The following is a 16,278-nucleotide window of genomic DNA, read 5'->3' on the forward strand; positions in this document are numbered from 1 at the left end:
CCCGAAATCTGAAAAATCTGGAGAAGATCTGTATGGAGGAATGTGCCAAAATCTCTGCTGCAGTGTGTGCAAACTTGGTCAAGAACTACAGGAAATGTCTGACATCTATATTTGCAAACAAAGGTTTCTGTACTAAATATCAAGTTCTGTTTTTCTATTGTATCAAATACTTATTTCATGCAATAAAAGGCAAATTAATTATGTAAAAATCATACAATGTGATTTTCTGGATTTCTTTTAAGATTCTGTCTCTCACAGGTGAAGTGTATCTATGATAAAAATTACAGAAATCTCCATCCTTTGTAGGTGGGAAAACTTACAAAATCGGCAGTGTATCAAATATTTATTTTCCCCACTGTAGCTTCCCTTTAATAAGCATATGTCGCACCTCTCTTTAAGTATATTTGTATTTCCCATGAACTAACAATTCTAGAACAGCTTTTCTATAATTCTGTGTTGTCCTGATTCTCTGTTATTATTTCTGAATATTTATAAAGAAATTGACAATAAAGTGCTGCCATTTCTTCTCAATTTGTTGCCATTTCCTCTCAACCAACGCAAGTGCCGGCCACCAGTCGGCAATTGATAGATGCTACTACGCATGTGCTGCCACTGGCGCCATTTTGCTGGAGTTAAGAACACAATATTAACTGCACAAGTGCAGTATTTAAAATAGGAGGCAGGCCACTGAATGTTCAGTGACTTGTCAATTTAGCCAGAATGTTGACAGAGAGGCCAGAGCACCAAATAAAGATCCGCCCACAGGCACACCCCGGAGCAAGAGCATATCATTAACTCAAAACTGCACAGATTAAACAACAACCACAAGACGTATTTCTTCAACCAGGTATTATTTTAATCAGTGTAACAGCGCCAATCTGACAATGCCTGTAATTTACTTAGCAAAAACCTGATGACAGGTTTCCTTAAAACAGACGTCCCTAGGCTAGAACCACAGAATTGGCTGCTGTTCAGTGGTGCAAGCTGGCAAGAAGGATAGTCAGGTAGCTCAGTCAGATCCAGGAGGAAGAGGATTCTTTACGGTCAGAGCCGTGAGACTCTGGAACTCTCTGGGTGAGGAAGTGGTGATGGCCAACTCACTTAATGAGTTCAAGAGAGGCCTGGATGCCTTTCTTGAGAACAATAAAATTACATCTTATGCTTAGTTAATTAATCCAGGGATTTAATCTGACTGCCAGATTGGTGTCGGGAAGTGAATTTTTCCTCAATGATGTAAATTGGCCTATACCCCATGGTTTTTTTTTGCCTTCCCCTGGATCAACGCTGCGGAATAGCTGCAGTGCACAAGAAATAGGCTGAACTGGATGGACGCTTGTCTTTTTTCGGCCTTATAAACTATGTAACTATGTAAGGTACAAAATTGTCAAGCAGGAAAAATGTCAATGAAATAGTCAAAGTCAGGGAGCAGAATAAATCAGGATGAGACAACAGATGCATAAAACACAGGTGAAGAAAAGTAGCACATTGACTGACAGTGAGAACTGGCTATCAGGGGTTTATACAGTGAACAGCCCCCACATTAAGAAACCCAAACAGGCATAACCCAATAGCTTCTTTACTGGCAGAGACACAAGTCTCAGGAATAAAATAGGATTGATGCTGTCAAGCATCACCGCTACAAAGGTGTGGCACCACCTAGCGGCCGAAGCAGAAACCAACACAGTTGTTACACTACATAATACAGAATTCTTTGAAAAGTTATTTCATGGGGAAAATAGTCATGTTAAGAGTACTTTTTAAAGGTTATGTACAGCTTCACATAGAATATACTTTAATTATTTTTTATTGTTTATTTGCTTACTAAAGGATAAGCAATTTTTTAAATAAACTTCGTTAAAATTTTTATACCATTTTGCTCTACCAAAGTGTCTGTTAGTTGTTTATCTAGCTGAATGCTTTTGCAGAAATGTTGCGGATCCACTGGTGCTTACCTTACCCTCTCTCAGAGTTAGGCTATATGCCCACGATGCAGAAATGCTCAGGATTTTTTCCTGAGCGTTTCTGCATCTCCCTGGCAGAAAAAAACGCATGCGGATTGTACATAATAATAATAATAATAATAATTTTTATTTATATAGCGCCAACATATTCCGCAGCACTTTACAATTAAGCGGGGACATGTACAAACAATAAATTCAATACAAGGTGAGACAGTTTAACAGTTACATCAGGAGTGAGGTCCCTGCTCGCAAGCTTACAATCTACATGGAAATGGGGGGACACAATAGGTGGAAAGTGCTTGTTATTTCAGGTCTGGCAATTATAATAAGTCGGGATTATCATATAAAGCTGTATGATCCGGTCATCAGCCTGTATGTTAAAGTGCAATACTCAATTACCGAGTGCAGTTATCGAGTGCATGGAGGGTGTAGAAACAGATGAACAGTAGGGTGCAGATTCTGAATAGTATTTAGGAGGGAACAGGGGAAAGTTAGTTTACTGAGTAGTTGAGGTGGTAGGCTTGTTTAAAGAGATGGGTTTTTAAAGCGCGCTTGAAGACATCGGGGCTAGGCATCAATCGGATCTTCTGGGGTAGAGCATTCCAGAGAACTGGTGCAGCACGAGAGAAGTCTTGGAGACGGAGGTGTGAGGTTCGGATTATGGGGGATGTTAGCCTTAGGTCATTTGTGGAACGGAGGGCACGTGTAGGACGATAGACTGAGATGAGAGAGGAGATATAAGGTGGTGCAGAACTGTAGAGAGCTTTGTGGGTGAGAGCAATGAGTTTATATTGGACCCTGTAGTGAATGGGTAACCAGTGTAATGACTGGCACAAGGTGGAGGCATCGGTGAAGCGGCTGGACATAAATACGACCCTGGCTGCCGCATTCAGGACAGATTGGAGAGGGGAAATTTTGGTAAGAGGGAGACCGATCAGAAGAGAGTTGCAGTAGTCCAGACGAGAGTGAATAAGAGCGACAGTAAGAGTTTTAGCAGTTTCCAAAGTGAGAAAAGGTCGGATCCTGGAGATGTTTTTAAGATGCAGGTGACAAGAGCGAGTGAGTGATCGGATATAGGGAGTAAAGGAAAGGTTAGTGTCGAATATGACCCCAAGGCAGCGGGCGTGCTGCTTGGGAGTTATGGTTGACCCCTCCAAGGTAATTTCGATATTAGGTAGAGTTAGGTTACTAGAGGGGGGAAACACAAGAAGTTCAGTTTTGGAGAGATTCAATTTGAGATAGAGGGAGGACATGATGCTAGACACAGCAGATAAACAATCCTTGGTGTTTTGTATTAGGGTAGGGGTGATGTCAGGGGAAGAAGTGCATAGTTGGGTGTCGTCAGCATAGAGATGATACTGGAACCCAAATCTGCTGATTGTTTGTCCAATAGGGGCAGTGTATAGAGAGAAGAGGAGGGGGCCTAGGACTGAGCCCTGAGGAACCCCGATAGTAAGGGGATGAGGAGGGGAAGAGGAGCCGGCAAAAGATACAGTGAAGGAGCGGTCAGAGAGGTAGGAGGAGAACCAAGAGAGAACGGTTTCCTTGAGGCCTATAGAGCGGAGCATAGTGAGGAGGAGCTGGTGATCCACAGTGTCAAATGCTGCAGAGAGATCCAGAAGAATCAGCAGGGAGCAGTGACTTTTGGATTTGGCTGTTAGTAGATCGTTAGAGACTTTAGTGAGGGCAGTTTTAGTGGAGTGTAAGGAGCGGAAACCAGATTGTAGAGGGTCGAGGAGAGAGTTATCTGAGAGATAGCGGATTAGACGGGAGTGGACCAAGCGTTCCAGGAGTTTAGAGATGAAGGGAAGATTAGAGACAGGTCTATAGTTAGCAGTGCAGTTCTGGTCCAGGGATGGCTTTTTAAGTAAAGGGGTTATAATGGCATGTTTAAATGATGAGGGAAAGATACCTGACGAAAGAGAGAGGTTAAATATTTTAGTCAGGTGAGTGGTGACCACCGGTGAGAGGGACTGCAGGAGATGTGATGGAATGGGGTCACTGTTGCAGGTTGTAGGCCGAGAAGAAGCGAGGAGCTGGGTAACCTCTTCTTCTGTGACAGGCTCAAAGATGGCTAGTGAGCTTGAAGTGCGGTAGGGAAGGGGATCCAGGCACTGAGGAGATTGGGCTGAGATGTCCTGATGGATGTGGTTGATTTTTTCCAAGAAATAAGTGGCCAGATCCTCACTGCTGAGGTTGGTGGTGGGGGCCTGTGCTTTAGGTTTCAGGAGGGAGTTTAAGGTTTCGAAAAGTCGTTTTGGGTTGTTGGACATTTAATTGATGAGGGTGGTGAAGTAGGATTGTTTGGCCAGATGAAGGGCAGAGTTATAGGTTTTGAGCATGAATTTATAGTGGATGAAGTCCTCTGCAAAAGAGATTTTCTCCACTGACGCTCAGCACACCTCGAGCAACGTTGAAGAAAGCGTGTTTGCATCGTGTGCCAGGGCTGTCGTTGTCTGTGTCGGATCTTTCTGCGAGTAGAAGGAGCTGCTTCATCTAGGACGCTCTTCAGTGTATTGTTGTAGTGTGACAATGCCAAGTCTGGACAGGAGAAGGAGGAGATGGGGGCTAAAGATGTCTGAATCTGAGACCATCACCTTGTGAAGCAGGTTTTGCTATTACTTATCCCTTTTATTTTAATAACTGTTTATGCATACATCTAAATTGTCTCCTTTATAATATCTTGTATATATTTTGCAAACACTGCCCACCTTTTGGGAGTAAATCATTAATTATTTACCAGTTTCTTTCATCTTGTCCTATGTCGAGCAAACACGTTCCTCACTCGCTAATTCACGTTACCTACCAGGTACCCGATCCACCTGTTAAGCGATCGGTGGTGGCAGTATACCAGTATTTATGTGATATTGTGGTTTGAGGGTGGCTGGTCGGAGGTATATATACGTTCCTGGAAGGAACTGGTGGTATATATACGTCCTGTCACATCACGTGCCGCAATAGTCGACATAAATTAGAGCAGCTGCACCCGTGCTTATCCTCTGTCAATACCGTGTTTGACCAGCAGGATAAGGGGGCGCCAGAGAGCTTCAAGGTCTGACCCAAGAGTGGGTGTTGTTTTCATGACAAATTGCTTTAGGTTTCAGGAGGGAGTTTAAGGTTTCGAAAAGTCGTTTTGGGTTGTTGGACATTGAAGTGATGAGGGTGGTGAAGTAGGATTGTTTGGCCAGATGAAGGGCAGAGTTATAATTGTCATGAAAACAACACCCACTCTTGGGTCAGACCTTGCAGCTCTCTGGCGCCCCCTTATCCTGCTGGTCAAACACGGTATTGACAGAGGATAAGCGCGGGTGCAGCTGCTCTAATTTATGTCGACTATTGCGGCACGTGATGTGACAGGACGTATATATACCACCAGTTCCTTCCAGGAACGTATATATACCTCCGACCAGCCACCCTCAAACCACAATATCACAGAAATACTGGTATACTGCCACCACCGATCGCTTAACAGGTGGATCGGGTACCTGGTAGGTAACGTGAATTAGCGAGTGAGGAACGTGTTTGCTCGACATAGGACAAGAAGAAAGAAACTGGTAAATAATTAATGATTTACTCCCAAAAGGTGGGCAGTGTTTACAAAATATATGCAAGATATTATAAAGGAGACAATTTACATGTATGCATAAACAGTTTTTAAAATAAAAGGGATAAGTAATAGCAAAACCTGCTTCACAAGGTGATGGTCTCAGATTCTGTGGGGGGGACGGCTCCCCGGAAATTAGAGGTGATTCTTCTTACGCCGCGTGATGTGCGTGCGTTCGACGTCCCTAAGAAGCGACGTTTTCCTGCCAGGGACATGCGGATGTGAAGCGTTATTCACTGACATTTCCGTATGCGGATTGACAAGCGCTTTCCAAGCGATTAGCATCACTTGGAAAGTGCTTGTGACAACTATGTCACACTATATAAATCCATGCAAACGGCATGGATTTATATAGTGTGACCCGAGAGAGTGGTTAAAAATAAAAAAATAAATGTATACTTACCCTCCGATGGCCCCCGGTGTCCTGCTTTACGCTCTGTTCTCCCTTGCCAACAGCGGTGGATTGAAAGACCTGCCGACGTCAGCGTCTCGTGACCCGTCACATGACTCTGACGTTAGCGCAGGTCCTTCAATCCACCGCGAAGTGCCGGGAAGCAAGGAGGAGCGCAGCGCGGGCCGCTGGAAGGTAAATATACATTTATTTTTTATTTTATTCTATTTTTACAGATTTTTTAATGGTACCTGGGTGTGGATGAGACTCTCCTCTCCTCTACACCCGGGTACCATCCGCACATTAGAACGCACCAATTATTCAAGTACAGATGCAGTCTTGCGGAATTGGCGCGTTTTAATGCAAGTCAATGGCGGCGAAAACGCAGCACTTCCGCAAAATAATTGGTAGTGCTGCGTTTTTTTCCGCAATAATAATCCGCAGCGTAAAGTTACGCAGCATGTACACAGCACATGCGGATTATCATTGGGGAACATTGCTACCCTTCTACCATGCGTTTTTAATGCGTTTCCGTAGTGTTTCCGCAGCTGCAAAAACGCTGCAGAAACGCATTAAAAACGCATCGTGGGCACTCTGCCTTAGAGACAGCAGCAGGAAGTGGATTGCTATAGCATGGAGGGGGAGTAATACGGGGAAGGCAGAGACAATAGGATATAGAAAAGAAGAAATCACATGCAAAGGAAATAGATTCAAAATAGAATTTGTGCTGATGTTCTATGTATGCAGTGAAGATAATAATGTTCTTGACAAACACAGCATGTATTACTGGCAGTGACACTCCGACTAGAGCAATATTTGAAACCTTGATCAGGCTGCAAAGTGCACATCAGGGGGTCTGAAAATGACTGATGATTGCAACTTGAAAATTTGTGCAATTCAATTAATTAATGTAACCACTGAGATATGTAAGAACTTTTTTTCATGTCAAATGTCCATTTTCCATTCACTGATGTCCTGTATGTAGCAAAAGAGAGGATTTGGAGCTCTGGATAAAGAAATGCTCCAATCCTAATAATACAATATTTAGCATATTGAATGCATGCATGTTCCTTATTAAAATATTTAAAACATATGTCATGGTTACTAAAGGGTGGTAAAACTTGGAACAACTACAACTAGGTAGAAACTTGTTAAAACTATAAGAAATACTATCTGTACTAATCTCATGAAACAGACTGTACATTTATCACTTTGTTTCACAAACTTTTTTTTTGTAAAGGAAGATGTGTTTTATTAGTAACAATCTAGAAATCCCAAGAATAAAAACACAGTCCCAAGACCATATTTTCCAAGACTTAAAAAAGATGCATTTTCCATCTTGGAGTATAGATCACAGTTTTGTTTCTAGAACTGTAGTATTCTGCTGCTGAATCATTCTACTTCAACAAATACTCCTGTATCTGCAATATCATGTGAAATATTAGAATTTGGCACAGGTAAATTTGTAGCCTGAAATATGAAAATGCCATGGGATTTAGATTTACAGACCACAACAAGGCCATTCAAATGATTTAGGATGTGAAGCTAATTTTAATGGATCCTGGCTGTTCAGTGGAAAATTCACTTCAATCCAATTCCCAATAGAGTGCATATCATGCAGATCATAAGAACATCTTCACATCAAGTGTTGTCATGTTACAGCATAAATCACATCTATTCGTACCCTACATTTTTTAGAACCGTACATATTTTCTGTATGTTTTCCTGCTTTTAATATACTATGCACCAAGTCAAATATTGCTGTTTGATCATTCAGACTAAATGATAAATTGGTATGACAAACAGCTTGCTTTAGTTCTTTTACATGCATTTAAATCAGATCACACGGTGGATTTTTCAAAAGCAATTTATGCTAATATACTTGGACACGTGCCCTTTAAAAAGTAAAGTAAGTCACTTTAAGCTTTGGCATCTTGTTATCTATCCCTATCATGCATAGTACATTTTGAAAGAACACAATTTATCCCTTTCATGAAAAATATCAGTCTATCTTCTTCTATAAAATGGTATTTGCCTACTTCCCTCTGGTAAACTGTAAATTGCCTTGCAGAATGCTAAGGCTGAAATGTTTGTTTGATCTGAAGAAATCACTAGCAGAAGGTTGTCTCATAAGAGCCCCGGGCTAGCAATAGCTATTACTGAGGTGTTCATAATCCACTGCTTTTATTGCATCTTGAATGCATGTGTGCCAGAACAAGTGTTTTTCTTGATCCACAATTCAGTTTGCCCTGAGGATGATTAACATTATAATGGAAGAGAAGTAAAGTCTAGATTCAGCATTATTTCCAAAATCATTCTTTACTCATTCAGCATTGATTTTGGGCTTGACATTATTCCAATCATAATGGTCTAAAGTTGTGAGACTTATTTGGAAACTAAATTGATATATATATATGGAGTAATTCAATAGATATATAGATATTAGGTAAATAGATAAGGAATAAATAGATAGCTAGAAAGTACACTTGAGCAAAAGGATTCACAGGACAGTTCATGTCTGTAGCCGCCGTACAAGAGCATTGCGAACCTCTTTGTACCCATGGAATCCTCATCGGTTTGCAGTGCTTTCATACAGTGGCCACAGACTACTGATGTGGCCACTTGATCAATGTCCTGCAAATCTTTTTCCTAAACTTTAATAGATAGATATGAAATAAAAAGATAGATAGAGAGAAAGATGTAGGAAGACAAATCTATCAATCGTAAAGACTATAGGGCTGATTCATCAAGACTGGTATAACGCATGCTCGCGCTACACCAGTGTTACTGGAATACTGGCGCTGTGTTCATTAACCCTTTCACCACCTTGGGTTTTTCCGTTTTCATTTATCGCTCCTCTTCTTCCCAAAGCCATAAGTTTTTTTTATTTTTCCATCAATATGGCCATGTGAGAGCTTGCTTTTTGCGGGACGAGCTGTACTTTTGAAAGACACCATTGGTTTTACCATATCGTGTACTGGAAAATGGAAAAAAAGTGCGGTGAAATTTCAAAAAAAGTGCCATTTCACAATTGTTTTTTGGGTTTTGTTTTTACCATGTTCAGTAAATGCTAAAACTGACCTGCCATTATGATTCTCCAGGTCATTACAAGTTTGTAGATTCCAAACATGTATAGTTTTTTTTTTATTTAAGTGGGGAAAAAAAATCAAAAATGTACAAAAAAATTTGCCATTTTCCAAGACCCGTAGTGTTTCCATTTTTCGGGATCTGTGGCCGTATGTGGGCTGATTTTTTGCACGTCGAGCTGATGTTTTTATTGATACCATTTTAGTGTAGATACACTCTTTTTATTGCCTGTTATTGAATTTTATTGCAATGCTGCGGTGACCAAAAAAACTTAATTCTGGCTTTTTGATCTTTTTTCTTGTTTTGCCATTTACCGACCGGATTAATTCTTGTTATATATTGATAGATCTGGCGATTCTGAACTCGGCAATACCAAATATGTGTATATTTCATTTTTTTTATTGTTTTATTTTGAATGGAGCGAAAGGGGGGTGATTTAAACTTTTATATTTTTTTAATATTTTTAAAAACTTTTTTTAACTTTCCACATAGTCTCCATGGGAGACTAGAAGCTGCGATCTTCCGTTCACCTGTGCTAGACAAAGAAACGGAGAGTGGAGGTTTTGTAATGACTACAGCTGTCTGAATGAGGTGTCCAAGTGTGACACATAACCGATGCCCCGCGTCGACGAGCTCATCGAGAGGCTGGGACCGGCGAGGTATATCACCACCCTTGACCTGACGAAGGGGTATTGGCAGATCCCCATGTCCCAGATGGCCAAGGAGAAGATGGCTTTCACGACACCTGATGGGTGCTTTCAATACACTCGGATGCCATTCAGACATCAGGGGGCCCCAGCCACCGTCCATAGGGCTATGGATCGGATCTTAGCCCCACATAAGAAGGATGCCGCAGCCTACCTTGAAGGCGTAGTCTTTAGCCCAGACTGGGCTAGTCATCTACATAAACTACAGGCCATTCTGGATGCTCTGAGGAAGGTGGAATTTACTATAAATCCGAGAAAATGTGCCATTGGGAAAGAGGAGGCCAAGTACTTGGGCTATGTCATCGGGAGAGGGGAAATAAAGCTACAAGTTATTAAAGTGGGGCAAACAAGACCTGGTCGCAACATCTCTCCAAGAAACAAGTGAGAGCGTCCCTGGGAATGGTGGGATATTTCCTGCAGTTTATCCAAAATTTTGCCATGATGGCTGCTCCACTAACGGATCTCCTAAAATGCACCGGATCAACCATGGTGAAGTGAACGGAGGAAACAGAGATGGCGTTTCAACAGTTGAAGCTAGCACTGTGTAAGCAACCGTTCCTGGTCGCACCAGACTTTAAGAAAGAATTTGTGGTCCAGACAGAAGCTTCAGAGGTTGGCCTAGGAGCCGTACTCTCTCTAGAGATAAATGGGGAAGAACATCCTATTGGAAGTGCATTGAGGTGAAGGGTACATTGCTGGAAAAGGAAGAAAAAAAAAAAAAAAAAAAACTCTTTAAATCTCTTAGTGTGAACGAGCTGCGTGTGTCCGGAGCATAAGTGCGAACGAAAGTAAGTGTGTGACTTGTTTTTCAGTGACTTTGGATTCAGGGAGTTTGGAAGGGAGGACTTAGGACTGAATTGCTGACTGTATTTCATTCTTTCTTTACTTTACTTTTTACTTAATTAATCTACCTGACCTACTTATCTGATTCCCTCATCCATACTTGATACTTAATTGATCCCTCGTCCATACTTAACTGATCCCCCGCCGATATCTAATTGATACACTTGCACATCCCTAATTGATCCCCGTCCATACACCTATATATAAATAATTGTGTTTTGTACTTGTATATATATACTGACTGTATCCCCATATTTAGAATGACGTCCATTTTGGCCGGAGCCGTGCAGTGTACATCTTGCGCAATGTATGCATTCCGTGAGCAACCGCTCGAGGATCCATACTGCTGCGAGAGATGTGAGCATATCGTGCACTTGGAAGCCCAAATTCTGGATCTAAGTGCTCAGATAGCGGTACTGAGGAGCATCGACAACATGGAACGGAGTTTGCTGCTCACCGAGCAGACACTCAATGGGTCAATACTGGGGGTGGAGCATAGAGGGGAAGTGCAGGCTGAACAGGCAGGGAGCTGGATAACAGTTAGGAGGGATAGAGGGAAGAAGTATGGAAGGCTGGTTCAGAACCGGCATTATTGGAGCACGACAGATCCTCTGACCGCCGGGGGAGTGTATGCTCCAGTAATGAGGGGGAGGGGGGAAGTGTAGGGCAGGCAAGACAGGTTCTGGTAGTGGGTGACTCTATTATTAGGGGGACAGACAGGGCAATCTGTCACAAAGACCGGGATTGCCGAACGGGGTGCTGCCTCCCTGGCGCTCGAGTCCGGCACATCGCGGATCGGGTTGACAGGTTACTGGGTGGGGCTGGCGAAGACCCAGCGGTCATGGTCCACATCGGCACCAATGACAAAGTGAGTGGTAGATGGAGGGTCCTTAAAAATGATTTCAGGGACCTAGGTAGGAAGCTTAGGGCAAGGACCTCCAAGGTTGTTTTTCAGAAATACTACCAATCCGCGAGCCACACAGGAGCGCCAACGGGAAGTTAGGGAGGTGAATAAGTGGCTAAAGAGTTGGTGCAAGGCAGAAGGGTTTGGGTTTATGGAGAACTGGGCCGACTTCGCGGTCGGCTACAGGCTCTACCGTAGGGACGGGCTGCACCTCAATGGGGAGGGTGCAGCGGTGCTGGGGAAGAAGATGGCTAATAGGTTGGAGGAGTTTTTAAACTAGAGACGGGGGGGGGAAACCAAGGAAATAGGTGGGATGTGAGGCAAGCAAGGGGGAAGGGGAGAAGTGAATATAATGAGGGTGGAGAGGGGGGTGGGGATAGTACAGTTAGATCGTTAGAGAAGAATAGGATGCTAAATAACCCCAAAGTTTTATCTTGCATGCTGACCAACGCAAGAAGCCTGACCAATAAGGCGGATGAGCTGCAGGCGCTTATATCGGAGGAGAGGTATGACATCGTAGGTATAACAGAGACTTGGCTAGACGATAGCTACGACTGGGCGGTAAATTTATTAGTTTATAGTTTATTTAGAAGGGACCGGAAACAGGGGAAAGGCGGAGGAGTCTGCTTATATGTAAAGTCATGTCTAAAACCCAGACTAAGGGAAGATATAGGAGAGGGAGAAGAGGGGGTCGAGTCCATGTGGGTAGAGATAGAGGGAACTAAAAATAATAATAAAATATTACTGGGGGTCTGCTATAAGCCACCAAATATAACAGAGGAGAATGAGAATCTGCTATTAGGACAAATAGACAAAGTAGCAAAACATAATGAAGTGATTGTAATGGGGGATTTCAACTACCCGGATATTGACTGGGAAACAGAAACCTGTAGATCTCAGAAAGGAAAAAGGTTCTTGACAAATATTAAGGATAACTATCTCTCCCAACTAGTTCAGGAACCAACGAGAGGGAAGGCCATGTTGGACTTAATATTGACTAATAGGCCTGATAGAATAACTGAGGTACAGATAGGGGGGAACCTAGGTAATAGCGACCATAATATTATCGACTTCAAAATGCCCTTCAGTAGGGTTATCAATAAGGGAACAACAAAAACATTAAACTTTAGGAGGGCGAAGTTTGATCAGCTGAAAGAAAGCCTTCAACTTATTGACTGGGACAAAGTTCTTAATCAATGGAATACGAATAGTAAATGGGAAACCTTCAAAAGATTTCTGAATACTCAGTGCGAGAGATATATACCGTATGGGAATAAAAGGGCCAGAAATAAGAGGAAACAAATATGGTTGAACAAGAATGCAAAAGGGGCGTTAAATAGCAAAAAAGAGGCATTCAAGAGATTAAAACAGGAAAACAGTAAGGAGGCACTAATGTGTTACAAGTAAAAAACGAGAACCTGTAAAAAACAAATAAAAATAGCGAAGGAGGAAACAGAGAGACGTATTGCTAGGGAAAGTAGATCAAATCCCAAACTGTTCTTTACGTATATAAATAGTAAAAGGATTAAATCGGATAATATTGGACCGATAAAAAGTGAGGAAGGCAAAATCATAGAGAAAGATGAGGATAAAGCTAATCTATTAAATAATTTTTTTTCGACAACTTTCACAAAGGAAATCGAACTAACAGGAGAAATGAGAAGTGACAAGCTTAATCCTCCACTAAGTATGACAAATCTAACCCAAGCTGGGGTACAGAAACGCCTCAGTAACATTAAAAAAAACAAATCACCAAGACCTGATGGCATACACCCACGGGTACTAAGGGAACTAAGTAATGTGATAGACAGACCGTTATATCTTATATTTAAGGACTCTGTTGAGACTGGGTCTATGCCACTTGATTGGCGACAGGCGAATGTAGTGCCAATATTCAAAAAGGGAGCGAAAAGTGACGCCGGAAACTATCGGCCGGTGAGTCTGACGTCCGTTGTGGGCAAAATTTTTGAAAGCTTCATTAAAGAGGCAATTACGGAGCATCTTGATGCTAATAATCTATTAACCCCGAACCAACATGGATTCATGAGGAATCGCTCCTGCCAAACAAACCTGATTGACTTCTACGAGGAGGTTAGCTCTCGAGTAGATCAGGGGGAACCAGTGGATGTCGTGTATCTCGACTTCTCAAAAGCGTTCGATAGCGTGCCACATAATAGGTTGGTATACAAAATGAGAATGATGGGGCTGGGGGAAAATGTGTGCAAGTGGGTAGCAAACTGGCTAAAGGATAGAAGGCAGAGGGTGGTTATAAATGGAATATACTCAGATTGGGAAAGCGTCACTAGTGGGGTACCACAGGGGTATGTACTAGGCCCAATGTTATTTAATATCTTTATTAACGACATAGTCAACGGGATAAATAGTAAAATATCAATATTTGCAGATGACACAAAGTTATGTAAAACAATTAATACAAAAGAGGACAGTGCAGACCTACAGAGGGATTTGGATAAGCTGGGTAGGTGGAGCATTAAATGGCAAATGAGGTTTAACGAGGAGAAATGTAAGGTCATACATATGGGAAGGAAAAATGGAAGTCACCAGTACTCACTGAATGGGAAATCATTGGGGAATTCAGAGATAGAGAAGGACTTGGGCATCTTGATTGATAGCAAACTAAATTGGATTGCCCAAAGTCAGGCCGCTGCTGTAAGGGCAAACAGGGTAATGGGATGTATCAGAAGAGGTATAGCTGCAAAGGATGAGAACATTGTTCTTCCACTGTACAAAGCACTGGTCAGACCACACTTGGAATACTGTGCTCAGCTATGGGCTCCAATATATAGAAAGGATATAAATGAGCTTGAAAAGGTACAAAGGAGGGCAACAAAATTAATAAAGGGAATGGAGGGACTGCAATACCCAGAGAGGTTGGCAAAACTAGAACTATTCAGCCTGGAAAAGAGAAGGTTGAGGGGGGACATAATAAATGTGTACAAATATGTTAGGGGACAGTATAGAGATCTTGCCCGGGATTTGTTCAAAAGGAGGGATATTACGGTAACAAGAGGGCATTCACTAAGACTGGAAGAGAAAAGGTTTCAGCACCAGCATAGGAAGGGGTTCTTTACGGTAAGAGCAGTGAGAATATGGAATTCACTGAGTGAGGAGACGGTAATGTCGGATTCACTACACCAGTTCAAGCGGGGACTGGATGCATTTCTAGATACCAGGCAGATTTCAGCATATACTTAAAAATAAAATAAAATAGTAGGTTGATACAGGGATTTATTCTGACTGCTGGTTTCAGAGTCAGGAGGGAGTTTTTCCTCAGGTGAAGATTGGCCAAATCATTTGGGGTTTTTGCCCTCCTCTGGATCAACTTTAGCAATTACAGAACTAACAGGTCGAACTTGATGGACGCAAGTCTTTATTCGGCTTTACAAACTATGTTACTATGTTACTATTCTCTATCTGAGCCAGAAGCTCTCGTCCTGCGAGAAGAACTATGCAATAGTAGAAAAAGAGTGTTTAGCCATAAAATGGGCCATAGATACACTAAGCTATTGCCTACTAGGCCGGAAGTTTAAATTGGTGTCAGACCATGCCCCTTTGAGATGGTTGAGGGAAAAGAGGGGTAAAAATGGCAGGGTAACTAGATGGTTCCTAGCTCTTGAGGACTTTAATTTTCACGTGAAGCATAGGCCCGGGAAGTTATACGGGAACGCTGATGCCCTTTCTAGGATTCCCTGTCTGGTATCGGAAGGTGCCTAAACCCCCAGTTTTGGGCAGAGGGGGGGGAATATGACAGAGGCACTGGTGTGATATACAAGGGGAGGTATGTGTCACTCAGGTTGCTATTATGTGTGAATTGAAACCTGCAAAATTTCTGCCATCATGTTATATGCTGGGGGTTAACTCACTAAAAGGTGTGTGATTTTATGTGAATGGCAAAGAGGGTGGGAAGCCATTCACACTACCTCCGCTCAGGGTGTGGCTGAGCAAGATTTAAATGCTCAGTCGCCATTTTTTTCTGTTGTTGAGTTTGGAAAGGCAAGGACTCAAGAATGGAAGGCCACAGCTCAGAGAGCAGCTGAAAACTGGGACTACAACCTGTGTGGGTGAACCCCACACTGCTATGATCTGTGCTATCGTTTATCTTTTGTTTTGTTGGTTTGCCAGTAAGACTGTGTTTATCTTTGCTGGAGCTACAGGGCTTTATGCCACATAATAAAGCCTGCAGAGAAAACATGGTTCCTGAGTCTACTTCCAGAAGAGGCCGAGAGAGCCGTCGTACCACAATATATATATATATATATATATATATATATATATATATATATACAGGGTGGTCCAAAAGTAGGTGGACAAAAAGTGTAATAAGGTTATGAAGGGGGAGATTTATCAAACATGGTGTAAAGTGAAACTGGCTCAGTTGCCCTTAGCAACCAATCAGATTCCACTTTTCATTCCTCACAGACTCTTTGGAAAATGAAAGGTGGAATCTGATGGGTTGCTAAGGGCAACTGAGCCAGTTTCACAGATCTAGTTTTCACAGATAGATCTCCCCCAAATCTGTTTTCTTTTCAGATAATTCAGATAACACATAATGGCAAATAATTTAAATACAGATCAAAGAAAATGGATTTTAACAGAGTATTGGAAATCTCAAAATGCTGAAACCGTTAGAGCAAATTGGGTTGAAACATTTGGTACTTAAGCCCCAAAAAGACAAACCATTTACCGCATTCGTGACAAATTCAATGCCACTGGCTCAATCCTTACTGCTCCAAAAACTGGTCGACCCAAAACGGTCTGTA

This window comes from Phyllobates terribilis, unplaced genomic scaffold (assembly GCF_046119375.1).
Source record: "Phyllobates terribilis strain yellow unplaced genomic scaffold, ASM4611937v1 Scaffold_4__5_contigs__length_816908805, whole genome shotgun sequence".
NCBI lineage: Eukaryota > Metazoa > Chordata > Amphibia > Anura > Dendrobatidae > Phyllobates > Phyllobates terribilis.